The sequence below is a fragment of the Eleutherodactylus coqui genome, chromosome 1, assembly GCF_035609145.1.
Source record: "Eleutherodactylus coqui strain aEleCoq1 chromosome 1, aEleCoq1.hap1, whole genome shotgun sequence".
NCBI lineage: Eukaryota > Metazoa > Chordata > Amphibia > Anura > Eleutherodactylidae > Eleutherodactylus > Eleutherodactylus coqui.
The window spans coordinates 456,321,895-456,336,960 of record NC_089837.1 but is presented as its reverse complement, the minus strand read 5'-3'; positions in this window follow the sequence as shown (position 1 = coordinate 456,336,960).

Below are 15,066 nucleotides of genomic sequence, written 5' to 3'. Positions count from 1 at the left end.
TCAACAGAGAGGCCCCCATAGATCAGTAAGTTTTAATGCACCTTACAGATGTTAGCTGTGGGTGCCTTTGGTGACACTAGACGATCTAAAACAATGTATCTCCGCTGCAGTGGAATCGATAACAGAGGATATGTTGGCATACATCTGGGCAGCACTGGTCTCTTTGGAAAAAAAACTCATTGCATGTCCTATTCCTGTCCATATCTTGGACGAGAAATAGGACATGTTAATGCATGTCAATGTGCAGTGTCTGTATAAATTGGACAACTCACTGTTCGATGAGAGTTGCGCCCAGGTCTCATTGGTGCAGCTCGTACTTACGACTAGTGTGCACCTAGCCTTAGGCAGAGGTAGACTATAATACTGCTATTAAGGGTACTTGAAATGTGTTTACTTTTTCTCTAACCTGACCTAGGGGAGTATTGTTCGGGTACATGATTGTCAAGTTCAAAAGTTTGCGTGCTATTTGTTGTGGACACTGGTCTTGGCTCCTTGATGATTCATTTGAAGGGCTTGACTCTCAGGAGACTCTCAAGTTTCAGTTTACCATGGTATTAAGTCATTGTTTAAAGTTGATTAATTTAGATCATTTAAATATTCTGTAAGATTTGGAGAAAGACCAGTAGCTGACAGATTTGGCTTTAATGCAAACAAAACAGAAAGGTGAGGTAGATGGGTGGCTTAAAGGTCATTCTTCACCATTGCACAAATGTCACTCTCTCTTAGGACAGCTTTTCCCATTTGCCAAAACTTTTGGAAAGACAACACAGTTCTCCGTAGAAGTATTTATATGTACTCAATCAGTCTGTCTCCCTCCTTGACATGTCAAATGTATGAGGCAACTAGAAAAAAGTTGAGAGAAAACAAACCGCAACAATGACTATTCAATGAATGCCCAACTTATTGAACCCTCTCCTGTAACTACAGCCTCCTACTTACTACTGCATGCTATGATGTACAGAGACATGGTTACTACTAGGTCCTAATGTAAACCAGCACATAAATAGGACAAATATGTATGCACTGGAATAAACAATGAAAACATGGAGCACCCGGCTCCCTGTCACATGCCCTAACAGCAGCATAAGTTAGTTTATGGTGCTTTACGCAGATGACACGTTCCCTTTAAATACATATGGAATGTGATGACAGACATTTCCATTTATGGCCATTTTTGCAGGCAGTAAAAGTAAATTTATAGTCAACCTGACTAAATAAATAAATGTTGTTCATTGAATAAGGCGATCTTACCTCTTCCCCTTTTCGTTCTAACCCAGAAAAAGTGTAAACATCATACATCTTTTACCATAAAACCTTAACCCCTTCCCTCCACATGACGTAAGGGTGCGTCATGGCAGCGGGGTACTTCCCACAACTGGACGTACCCTTACTTCATATGGACAGCTCGAGATCAGAAGAGATCTTGCGCTTTCCGGCAGCGGGAGCCGGCTGTCACTGATAGCCAGCCTCCCGCTGCAACAGCAGGGATGCATCAGAGATGCGACCCCCGCTGTTAACCCCTTGCCTGCCGCGATCTATGTAGATCGTGGCATGGGAAGGGTTCACAGAGGGGAGAACGCTTCCTCTGTGATGTTATCAGGCTCTCGCAATGTAATCGCGGAGAGCCCAGCTGGGTGCCATGGTAACATGGTAACCCAATGAGCTCTGGTTGGGGCTGCATTGGATCTCCAAAACCTCAGGATTATCTGCCTGACAGCCTGGACGAAGAACCGTAATAGACTCCTCTTTATAGTAGCCATGGACCTCGGGAACATGGATAGCATTGCCATCTTGAAGACGAGAACAACCGGAACACCACCCAAGGTGTTGTATGGGGCCGAAACATCCAACCACAGAGTTGCTATAGGAGGGCAATCCCACCAAATATGTGTCATACTGCCCCTGTCTCCCAGACACCTCCAGCACAAGGGGGAGGACTGAGCAAACATTTTATGTAAACGCTGGGGTGTTCTGTAACAATGACATAAAATCTTGAAATTGAGTTCCTTGAGTCTGGAATATACTGTACCCTTATGTGTTAGTATAAAAGCCTTCTGCCATAGCTCAGCTGGAAGGATGCCACCCACAGGCGTCCTGTATACCACTGCCTATGATCGCTGTAATAAGCGATAAGGCATTGCAGGAGAGAAGTGTAAAAAAAAGATTATTAAATTATACAAAAAAGAAAAATGTAAAATAAATGTAAAAAAAACCTTTTCTTGTGCTTTTTTTTTCATATTAGCATAAAAAAATGAAAAAAAATCCCATGTGTTTAGTATCGTCATGTCCGTAATGACGCGCACAATAAGTTAAACATACTTTTTATCCTGCTAAAAAACTGAGGGAAAACGCTAATTTTTAGTATTTTACCTCCTAAAGTCGCAATAAAAGTGATCAAGAAAGCCGTATGTACCCCAAAATGGTACCAATAAAATCTACAGCTCGTCTCACAAAAAATAAGCCCTCACAGAGCTCCGTCCATGGAGAAATAAAAAAGTTATAGGACTTTGAATGCAGCGATTTAGGGGAAAAAAAAGATTTCCAAAAAAGGGTTTTTATTGCAGAAAAGTGGAAAAACCTAAAAAAAAATATAAGAATTTTGGTATCGTTGTAACCGTACCGACCCGCAGAAAAAATGGAATGTGTCATTTATGCTGCATGATTAATGCTGTAAAAAAAGAATCAAAAATTGATGCGTTTTCTCTCCCTGTTATCATACAAAAAATTAATAAAAGTTTTACAATATAGTCAATGTACCCAAAAATGGCACCAATAAAAACTACAGTTCACCACGAATAAACAAGCCCTTATACAGCCGCATCAACGGAAAAATAAAAAAGTTATGGCTTTTGAAAAATGGAGATGAAAATCCGCCCAAATCATTGCGTCCTTAAGCCCAAAATAGGCCATGTCCTTAAAGGGGTTGTCCCGCGGCGAAAGTGAAAAATTTTTTTTTTCACTTACCCCCGCATTCTGCCCTGTTAAAAAGAAAGCATGGGTTAGTTTTTAAAAAGCACATTGCGCTTACCTGCATCAGCGTTCTGCAGCTTCTTCTTTTCTTCTTGTGAAGATGGCGCCGCTGGTCTTCTCCCACGGTGGAACGCAGGTCTTCTCCCATGGTGCACCATGGATTTTCTTCTCCTTCCTTGCGTTCCATTGCCGATTCCAGCCTCCTGATTGGCTGGAATCGGCACACGTGATGGGGCGGAGCTACGATGACGACGCGGTGACCAGCTCTCCGGCACGAGTGGCCCCATTCACCAGCCAGAAGACCGGACTGCGCAAGCGCGTCTAATCGGGCGATTAGACGCTGAAATTAGATGGCACCATGGCGACGGGGACGCTAGCAACGGAGCAGGTAAGTGAATAACTTCTGTATGGCTCATAATTAATGCACGATGTATATTACAAAGTGCATTAATATGGCCATACAGAAGTGTATACCCCACTTGCTTTCGCGGGACAACCCCTTTAAGGGGTTAATGGTACTACAAGAAAGACCCCTCTGCCAAACATTTCCTATTACATTAACAAATAATAATACATAAAATAAAACTGTAGAACTTAGGATGGGGGGGAGACAGGGAGAGGGTAGGGCAGGGGGAAAGGTTGGGCCACATGTATTATTAGAAGAAAAAAAAACAGTCTTCTCTGAGGAGTAAGAATATAAGAGAAGAGTGAGAAGAGGGCATAATCACATAGGAAAGGGAAGAGGCCATGGATAAGGCTGACTGTGCGCTACAAGATGCAGGAGTCGGATCCTATGTCGTGGCCAGCCCGTGGACAACCACCTCCCCAGTTTGGGGGAAGATCTGAAGTTGAGCCAAGGCTGCCACACCGCATAAAATGCAGTAAGCGATAATTCCTCTTCAGCTCTCATCTCCTCATAGCACAACAGGGTATTGACAGCCTCCACCCAATGAGCTCTGGTTGGGGCTGCATTGGATCTCCAAAACCTCAGGATTATCTGCCTGACAGCCTGGACGAAGAACCGTAATAGACTCCTCTTTATAGTAGCCATGGACCTCGGGAACATGGATAGCATTGCCATCTTGAAGGCGAGAACAACCGGAACACCACCCAAGGTGTTGTATAGGGCCGAAACATCCAACCACAGAGTTGCTATAGGAGGGCAATCCCACCAAATATGTGTCATACTGCCCCTGTCTCCCAGACACCTCCAGCACAAGGGGGAGGACTGAGCAAACATTTTATGTAAACGCTAGGGTGTTCTGTAACAACGACATAAAATCTTGAAATTGAGTTCCTTGAGTCTGGAATATACTGTACCCTTATGTGTTAGTATAAAAGCTTTCTGCCATAGCTCAGCTGGAAGGTGATGACCTAACTCCTCCTCCCAAGAACCTACATATTCCGGAGGCTTGTCCCCCACCTCCCATGCAAGCAGCATCTTGTATAAGCACGAAATTGAATGTTTGGGAGTATCTGTGAACATGCAAACCACCTCAAAAGGAGTTTGTGGCTTAAAGGGGTTGTCTCGCGGCAGCAAGTGGGGTTATGCACTTCTGTATGGCCATATTAATGCACTTTGTAATATACATCGTGCATTAAATATGAGCCATACAGAAGTTATTCACTTACCTGCTCCGTTGCTAGCGTCCCCGTCGCCATGGTTCCGTCTAATTTCGGTGTCTTCTTGCCTTTTTAGACGCGCTTGCGCAGATCCGTCTTCTCCCTTCTTCTCCCTTCGGCTCCACTCGGCAGCATCGGCATTTTGGCTCCGCCCCCTTGTACGCATCATCGCGTAGCTCCGCCCCATGATGTGTGCCGGTTCCAGCCTTCTGATTGGCTGGAATCGGCACGTGATGGGGCGGAGCTACGCGGTGATGCGTACAAGGGGGCGGAGCCAAAATGCCGATGCTGCCGAGCGGAGCCGAAGGGAGAAGAAGGGAGAAGACGGATCTGCGCAAGCGCGTCTAAAAAGGCAAGAAGACACCGAAATTAGACGGAACCATGGCGACGGGGACGCTAGCAACGGAACAGGTAAGTGAATAACTTCTGTATGGCTCATATTTAATGCACGATGTATATTACAAAGTGCATTAATATGGCCATACAGAAGTGTATACCCCCACTTGCTGCCGCGAGACAACCCCTTTAACTGAGACTGATCCGGGCCTCAGAGACTCCAAGGCCCTCCGTAGCTGAAAGTAACGAAGCCAGGCTCCAGGAGGAAACCGTATCTCAAGCATGGAATAGGTTCCGAAGGAAGAGACATGAGAGATGTACTATCTCCAAAGGCCTTAAATTGAGGGTTCGCCAGCAAGGGGGTGAGTGGTCAAGATATGGATATCAACGAACTCTTTGTGGCAAAACTACCCCATAAGCACCTTAATTGGGAGAGTAAGGGGAATATATTGGGGGAGTCTCTGATAGAGCTACCTGGTATCCAAAACACCCCCTGCGTTAGCCTGGGATCCGTGTCATATTCTATTTCAACCCAGAGCTTGGATGTTTGGTGTTTGAGCAGGTTCCAAACGCAATTAGCAATGTTAGCTTTGTAATATAGAGAAAAATCAGGGGGGCTGAGACCTCCCGAATCTTTCACCCAGGTGAGGACGCTGTATTTTAATCTAGGCCTACATCCCTTCCAAGCAAACTTAGCTATTAGGGCCCGAATGCACAACAGGTAACTGCTGGGTAATCTTATTGAAAGAGCCTGGCATAAGAAAGAAACTTTGGAAGGGAGTCCATTTTGAGTTAACTCTTCCGCACCTTGACAAGAAGAGGAGATTTCATTAATTTGTCTTTTTCCAGATTGGAAATAAATGGTTTGACGTTAAGTGAGAAGGCTTGGAAGGGGTCAGCCGGGAATTAAATCCTGAGGTAAGCAATGCAAGAATTTCGCCACCAAAATGGGAACTGTTTCTGAAAGAGCGACGCCTCAGTCTGCGGCAAGGTGATATTAAAAATCCCTGTTTTTTGTAGATAAATCTTAAAATTACTTACTGCACTAAATTTATTAAACTCCTGAAGCAGAACAGGAATACCCACATTTGGGCGCGATAGGTACAGAAGCAGGCCATCAGCGAATAGGGACAACTTGTGGTCAGTTTGACCCATTACCACTCCCAGAATTGATTTGCTTTGCCTGATAGCATTAGCTAGGGATTTCATTGCCAATACTTAGAGAAGAGCAGACAGCTTGTTACGTTACGGATACTAGAAGAATTCGACAAAGACCCGTTAACTCCCACTCTGGCAGATGGATTGGCATATAATGCCATTATCCAGGCTCTCATGCAGGATCCCAGCCCCACCCTCAGCAGAGTAGCCTCCAGAAACTGCCACCTCACTCTGTCTAAGGCTTTCTCCACGTCAACCGCCATGAGACACACGATGGGCCCTGACTACTAGGGACATATATTTAATTATGTTGTCTCTGCTCTCTCTCCCTGGGATAAAGCCTACCTGATCTCTATGTACTAACCCCAGTACATAGGGTAGCAAACAGGTCACTAACAGTTTGGCAAAAAGTTTTATGTCTAAATTTATGAACGAGATGGGTCGATAGTTGCCGCAGATCAAAGTGTCCTTTCCTGGTTTAGGCAGAACCACCAGGTGAAAATTTGGAGGTGAAGCCTGGGCTTTTACCTGATTTTAACAGTTGAATTAATTCAAAGAGTTCAGAGAACGAAAAGTCCTCCTCCATCTCCTGGGATTCCCCCGAATCTGTGGGAGCAGGGGCGTAATTATCAAGGTAATTGCCTATCTCACCCTCTCCCGTCGCTTCATTCTGTTTATTATTGTATAGGTTGGCGTAGTTATCCAGAAATTCCTTGAGTATCTCTGATGTTGAGTGCACTACCCCTCCCCTATGAGATTGGATCTTGGGGATGTGGGTCAGAGGTGCTCTGGGATGCAGGGTCCTGTCTAGCCTCCTCCTGCATTTGTCACCATGTTCAAAGGCGCATCTGTGCATTCTTTCCCTGAATCCCATGGAGCTCTGATCCAAGATTGACGGAATTTGTTGGCGTAGTGTGGAGATTTCTACCTTGATTGTATCCAAAGGGCATCTTTTGTTAGAAGTGACCTTTATGTCGAGTTCATTAAGGAGGTTGTTCAATTTAGCTGATCTCGCTTTTTTGAGATGAGCGCCATGTGATATGAAAATGCCCCTTAAGACACATTTCAAGGCTTGCCATTTTATAGAGGGACTGGAATTGTCATTCTTACGAGTATCTTCGAATTCAAAGACAGCTTTTTTAATGTCTCCTACACATAGAGAGTCGTTGAGAAGGTTTTTCTTTAGTCTCCAGAGGTTTATTCTTGGATCCCTCTCCAAACTTTTTGTTTCCTCATAAATTGGATCATGGTCAGACCATATTAATGGACCTATGGAGCATGTCGGGCTGAAATCTAAAAGTTTGTGGGAAATTAACAAGTGTTGGTCTATACGACTATAGCTATTATGTGCTGTGGAGTGGAAGCTGACGTCTCTGACACCCGGATTTACAACTCTCCACAAATCCACCGACTGTAGTCTCTCCAACTCTTTTTTCAGTGTGTGTAGTGCTGTGCGATAGATGGGGGACTTACCCGACGATGTATCTACCTCAGGGTCCATCAGCAAGTTCAAATCGCCACCCAACACAATACTGGAACCGTCAACGAAGTTGGCCAATTTCCTAAGAACGGAGTGCCCGAATGACATCTGACCCTGGTTGGGAAAGTAGACATTAGCAAATGTTAAAACGTTACTCCGAGCAGCCAGTTTTAAAAAGACAAATCTACCGTTTGTGTCCACACTAGAATCCAATACCTGGTGTTGGCGAGCCTTATGTAAAAGTAAGGAAACCCCTCCAGCTTTCTTGGATAGATGTGGACTATGAAACCAGGAGACATAGAATCTCGAGGGTATGCTCGAGGTGCTATTCCCCAGAAGTGGCTCTCTTGAAGCATTGCCACCATAACTCTCTTTTTATGTAGGTGGTAGAGAATCTGATTTCTCTTTTCTGGCATATTAAATCCTTTTGAGTGAAAGGTACCTATGGTCAGATTGGCCATTGGAAGGGAGAAGCACTGCCAATGTAAGTGGACCCGGAACCTAAGCCCCTACAGGGGGGTGGGGACATGGAAGGAGGAAGGGGAGGGAGAACTAAGACAAAACGAGGCATTAAGCTCCAACAACTATCTAATACAGAAATCGAAAATAGATTTCAGCGCAGCACTCGAGCTGTTGCTCCTTCGGGAGAGCGAGGAGAATGGCGGTGTCGCTACCCCAGCGACCCCAGCTAAACATAGCAAAAACTTTGAAAAAAGGTGATAATACCAACACAGCTATCTAGTCTTCCACATGAGAACCAGAGAAAGCCTGTGGGGAGAGACATACAAGAAAATAAACGCTTAACAACAAAGCATATAATTCTAACAGCATATGAGGGAAATATACTGCTGGCCTCGTTTTCAGCATTCTGATCTGCCCTCTACCCATGACGAACCGAGGGGCGGAACCATCAACTCCCTTGGCTCAGCCAGTCCGGGAGGGCGATCATTGGGATTTCAAATGAATCTAAGAAACTTGGCAAGTCACCTAGGGTTGTAAAAGAAACCGATTTGCCCCCCTTGCGGGCCTGTAGCTGAAAGGGTATCTCCATTGGTACTGGATGTTCCTTTCCCTCAAGGCTGCCAGCAGGGGCCTCAGAGCTCCCCTAAGTTGAAGTGTGCGACAAGAGAGATCTGAAAGGATGATGATTGTCGACCCCTGATGAGACAAATTTCCAAATGATCTGGCTCTGCGCATAATGAACTCCTTCTCTTGGAAAAAATAGATCCAGCAAACAATGTCCCAAGGTCTCGCAGGGTCCAGAGATTTGAGACCTAGTGTATGATGGATCCTATCTATTTCAATTGGCTTATCCGGGGGTCGCTGTAGAATGTTATTAAAGAATTTGCGGGCCTATGCTTCCAACTGAGATGCTTCAATGTCCTCCCCCAGACCTCTAATACGTAGATTGTTCTATCTATGACCATTTTCCAAATCGTCTAGATGCAGATACAGCTCTGATATTTGTGAAGCCTGCGTTTGGATTGCCTTTCAAATGGAATATATTTGCTCAGTCTTTCAGTGGCTAAAAGATGGATTTTATTGTAAAGTAAAGACGAAAAGTGCAGGATGCCTGCGTTTACATGTAACGATCATCGCTCAATTTCGTTTGGACGAATTTTGAGCGATAATTGTTGCATGTAAAAGGGCCTTCAGACATTAAAATGTATCATATCTATAAAATTACTTGGTTTTTCTTACTGAGAAAAGTCACATTTTTTCCTGTGCTCTGCGCAGTGTTCCCTTCCCTCTGTGTATTTTCGCACCTCCCATAGACTTCTATTGGACTTATGCTCAGCAAAACACAGGAAAATTGAGCAGGTCCTACTTTTTCCCATGCGCACTTATAAGAATGAACCCATTGACATCAAAGAGTTCTATTCTCTGTGTTTAGCGCATGCAGATTTTGTGTGTGCAAATACCTATGCAAACACGGTCGTGTGAAGAAGCCCTAAACTTAATTTTTATGTCTTTTCAATAAGGTGGCCATTCGGTGTAGAGCTGCACCCAATAGAAAGTTTAGACCTAGAAAAAAAAAGTTTCTCAAAAACCAAGTAAATGTTCAGCAGCCGGATTGGTAAATATTGGCACGGCCAGAAGGATTTATTTAAAATAGGTTTGCTTCATTATTGTTTTTGGAGCTGATGAACCGAGATATGATATCAGATGATGTCTAGCAGAAACCTATCTGGCAGTACTTTGTCTTTGTTGTTTACTGTAGTAAAGCAGATTGGCTTAGTCAGGGAGTGGCATGTTTCTGGGTGCAGATACAGCTCTGATATTTATGAAGCCTGCATTTGGATTGCCTTTCTATGGGATTCCATGGAATCTAAAAACTTTTCCTGTGTTTCTTCCACCTCAGCAACTCTCTGACCCATGTGCATTATATCATTTTGCAAAACTGAAATATCTCTCTCGTGTGAGGCCTCCAACGTTTGGAGTGCGCAGTCCAATTCTCCTTTAGTGGGCGATGCACACAAGTGTGCCTTCCAGTCCCAGTCTTCTTCACTATCTGGAGGCTGCAAAGGAGTGAGATGGAGCAGTGCTGCCTTTAGGTGAGGTATTATTACCTCTGGGCAATGTGTTAGGGTAGCTGTTATCAATCATGGGAAGACTGTCAGATTCCTCTCCTGCTGCTTCGTTCACAAGTTGGAGAGCCCGCTGTCTGCCTGCACATGAAGGAGGGGTTTGGTGCTGGGCACTTGCTGGAGATTACTCAGGTTTACAGTGGAGGCAAAGAAGACCTCCCCAGCCCCTTGCATCTCATAATTTCTCTCCACCTGTTGCTGCCACACTTTGTTCTCCTACACTCTTGTCACTCGCTCCGTCTCCCCCCTCCATCGCCATCTTGATCCCCACGTAGCTGCTGATCGGGAGAAACTGTTCCAGCCTTCCTCTATCTGAGCCAGCAGGGTGTCCAGGTGTGCTCTGTCCTCTGCGTTCCATCATTAAGTTCAGCTGCTGAAGTTAGTGTTGGTATTGCATATAATGGCTGTGGCCACTGGAGCTATCTCTGGACACATCCCACACCACCATTGGCAAACCACCTCTTCCCAATTTCTTTACTCCTGGCCTCCAGCAGCAGTTTGTTACTTTTGAAGAATTACAATGGATGGCATTATAAGACTAAGGAGCATATGTCAACATATTGTGTCTTCGGTCAGCTTTACACGAGGCTATGTGCAAAAATGATTGCCACAGCGCAGTGCGTTTGCGCTTGAATGAGGTTTGTGTGTTGCACACACACTTTCTGGGGATTTAATGGCTATTTAAAGCCTAACGAGCTCCAGATGTGTTCTTTTCCTTGGGTTTAAAGAAAAAAGTTTTGTACCATGTTAGCCAGTCGAGTAAAATGTGATTGTTCTCAGTAAGAGAAACCAAGTAATCTTGTAGATATGATATTTTTAATGGCTAACAAAAAGACATGATGTTATAGTAAGCTTTCGAACCTACTCAGGGTTCTTCCTCGGGCCTAATGCAAGCTTTCGAACCTAAGCCTGAGGAAGAACCCTAATTAGGTTTGAAAGCTCACTATAACATTATGACTATTTGTTATGGTTCTACACGCAAAAATCTTTCAAATGACTGAAAGATTGAATGATGTATTTGCAAAAAGGGTTAATGGCCTAACACTTTATTATCTTCATTTGTAAATAAACCTCTAGGAGTTGTTTGCAGAGCCCACCTTGTGTCGAAACACACAGGCAGCTGTGCAAACAGCTTTCAACACATTCCAACACATTCCATTGTTCGCCTTGAGGCTGCCAGCAGATTTAATTGTTCTCCTCTCAGCTAGTGTATAAACATGCCTTGGCGAGAACATCCTGCAGTCTATTGAAAGATAAGTGAAATGCATTCAAATGGAATGTATTTGCTCAGTCTTTCAGTGACTAAAAGATGGATTTTATGTAAAGTAAAGGCGAAAAGTGCAGGATGCCTGCGTTTACATGTAACGATTATCGCTCAATTTCGTCCGTTTGGACGAATTTTGAGCGATAATTGTTGCGTGTAAAAGGGCCTTCAGACATTAAAAAGTATGATATCTACAAGATTACTTGTTTTCCCTGTGTTCTGCGCAGTGTTCCCTTCCCTCTGTCTATTTTCGCACCTCCCATAGACTTCTATTGGACTTTTGCTCAGCAAAACACAGGAAAATTGAGCAGGTCCTACTTTTTTCCATGCGCACTTATAAGAATGAACCCATTGACATCAAAGAGTTCTATTCTCTGTGTTTAGCGCATGCAGATTTTGTGTGTGCAAATACCTATGCAAACACGGTCGTGTGAAGAAGCCCTAAACTTAATTTTTATGTCTTTTCAATAAGGTGGCCATTCAGTGTATAGCTGCACCCAATAGAAAGTTTAGACCTAGAAAAAAGAAGTTTCTCAAAAACCATCTAAATGTTCAGCAGCCGGATTGGTAAAGATTGGCACGGCCAGAAGGATTTATTTAAAATAGGTTTGCTTCATTATTGTTTTTGGAGCTGATGAACCGAGATATGATATCAGATGATGTCTAGCAGAAACCTATCTGGCAGTACTTTGTCTTTGTTGTTTACTGTAGTAGAGCAGATTGGCTTAGTCAGGGAGTGGCATGTTTCTTTTAATTTACTCAATGAGCACAATCACTGGGAATGTTTGAAATCACCAGTGAAATGCTTTTCTTATACCTAATATCCTTTTTCCTTTATCACTTTATCACATGCCAATGCTATTAATTCTTCCTTGTCTTCAAAACTTGGCAAGCATTTTACATTAGCATTGAGAGGAAGAAGTTGTTTAGATTAATCACAGGTCTGGTGATCTTGGTGAAAAAGGTAGCTATTTTGAACAGAACTTCTGTTCCATGCTATAAGACTTGTTCCCTGCTACCTGGCATGGAGGTCCAATCATGCATGCTCTATATAGACTTATTACTGCTTGTACCTCCAGAAGGGATTAACAGCTAAGTGAGTTCTGCCAAAGATCCGGGTTCCTAATCCACCCAATCAATCAAATATTGGCAGCCACAGTATATCTTAGTACGTGGCACTGTGTGGATCAAAATAGATAGAGGCTTTCAATATAAAAAGGATATGTGGTGTCAATGGAGTGAACGTCCTTAACTGAAACAAGAAGTATTTCTTAAGACTGTCATATTTTAATCTAAGGAGCCCCTTGAATATCCTAATTGCTAGTGAAAATTTGTAAAGGTTGGAAGGAACTTGTCACCAGGTTTCACCCTTCTACAGTCGTGAGAAAAACTAAGTACACCCTCTTTGAATTTGATAGTTTTATATATCTGGACAAATAATAAAAAAACTTCTGGATATAATAAAAAAATCTTCTGCTTTCATAGAGGTTGTCAAACTTGATGATCAATTAATCAAGGGCATTATTTGATTATTAGCATCTAGCTGCTACTTTTGATTATCAGCACCTGGATGCTATTTACCCTCTTAATTTCCAATGTAAACAGTAAAGACGTACTTAATTTTCACACACTGCTTCTGCATTTTGGTCTAGTTTTTGTTAAATAAATAATGACAAGGTGTAATTTGATATGTGTTGTTGTTCATGTGAGGGTGTCTCTACCCAATTTAAAGACCTTCATTTCTCCCCACTTTTTAAACGTTTTCCAACACTTTATATGGTACATTAAATAGTACAAGGGAAAAATAATTCTGGTCCCACAAAAAACAATCCTTCATATAACTATGTTGTTGGAAAAATAAAAGAGTTTTTTTTAAAGTGGGGAGGAAAAAATGAAAACATAAAAACAAAAAAAGGGCTGTAGCTTGAAGGGGTTAACAGTCCAGTGGATATGCCCAGACCATACCAGCTGCTGGAGAGATTCTTTAAAATCCAACCCCCATGCCTTTGATTGACATGGATGACGTCTCCTGTGTAGATCATCCAAAAGCCAGTGAAGATGCTAATGTACGAAAAGTGAAAGTAGCTTTGGCACATAGAAGTCTGTTTTACCCTTTTGTGGGCAGACTTATCAGGCTCCCTAACTCATGTATGGTCCCACTTGATAGTAGTATTTTCACAAGCCTGTGGATAACATATGGGATGTTATGCATATCAATCAAAGGCCAAGGGGCTGGTTCTCAAAGAATCCATTGGGTGGTCAATGCATGCCTAACTGGACTACTTTCCTTAACCTTAAAGGAGATGTCCCGCGCCGAAACGGGTTTTTTTTTTTTTAAACCCCCCCCCCGTTCGGCGCGAGACAACCCCGATGCAGGGGTTAAAAAAACCACCCGCACAGCGCTTACCTGAATCCCGGCGGTCCGGTGACTTCAATACTTACCGCTGAAGATGGCCGCCGGGATCCTCTATCTTCGTGGACCGCAGCTCTTCTGTGCGGTCCACTGCCGATTCCAGCCTCCTGATTGGCTGGAATCGGCACGTGACGGGGCGGAGCTACACGGAGCCGCTCTGAGCCCCATAGAGAACAGCAGAAGACCCGGACTGCGCAAGCGCGGCTAATTTGGCCATCGGAGGCCAAAAATTAGTCGGCACCATGGAGACGAGGACGCCAGCAACGGAGCAGGTAAGTATAAAACTTTTTATAACTTCTGTATGGCTCATAATTAATGCACAATGTATATTACAAAGTGCATTATTATGGCCATACAGAAGTGTATAACCCCACTTGCTGCCTCGGGACATCTCCTTTAAAGTCTTGTATCCCATCAGAAATGGAGGTTGGGAGTAAAACCACAAAATATACAAATCACCATCAAAGGAGGAGTATTAAATATGAGGGGGGCTTATATGTGTTTAGATCAGACACAGATGCGTAATTTGAAGCTCTTGTGCCCCAAGGCAAAATCTATAAGTGGATTCCTTAAATATCATATGCAGATTATAGTATTTGTCTCATAATATGGAACAGAAGGACCTTCGATAACTGTCAGTTGAAGACTTGTTTGGCCGACAGCTATTTCTCCTAATTCTCCACAACACACTACTGACGCTTGGCTCAGTCAGGCAGTCATTTGTTTTAGAAGGAAAAAGTGGAAAAATCCGCAATCAGACAGCTATGGTGTCAGCTTATCTCCAGTGGATGGAGACAAAAGAATCAGCATTGACATTCAACATTTCCGACTATTCTTTTCCCCAACAATATCTGTCTGGGAAAAATTTATAAATTAGAGTTGCAATTCTTACCAAAATTGGTGGGCTTGGATGACTGTTATCTTATATGTATGCGGGCCATTAGCGTAACTGTAACCCCTACATATCCTACAGCTATACCATGATGCATCTCTATTACTTTTTTATTTAATCTGCATGATATATATAGCACTAACTTATTTTGAAGTGATATACATTAAAGGCAATCACATCAATCAGTGCATAGTGTGTTTCTACTAGGACTGACAATCTTTTTTCACAATCTAATTCACATTCGGGACAATTTCATAGGAAGCCAATTGACCCACCAGTAAGAGAATGTAGAAGAAAACCCAAGTACCCTAAAGAACTGACAAATGTAAATAACTCTGGTAG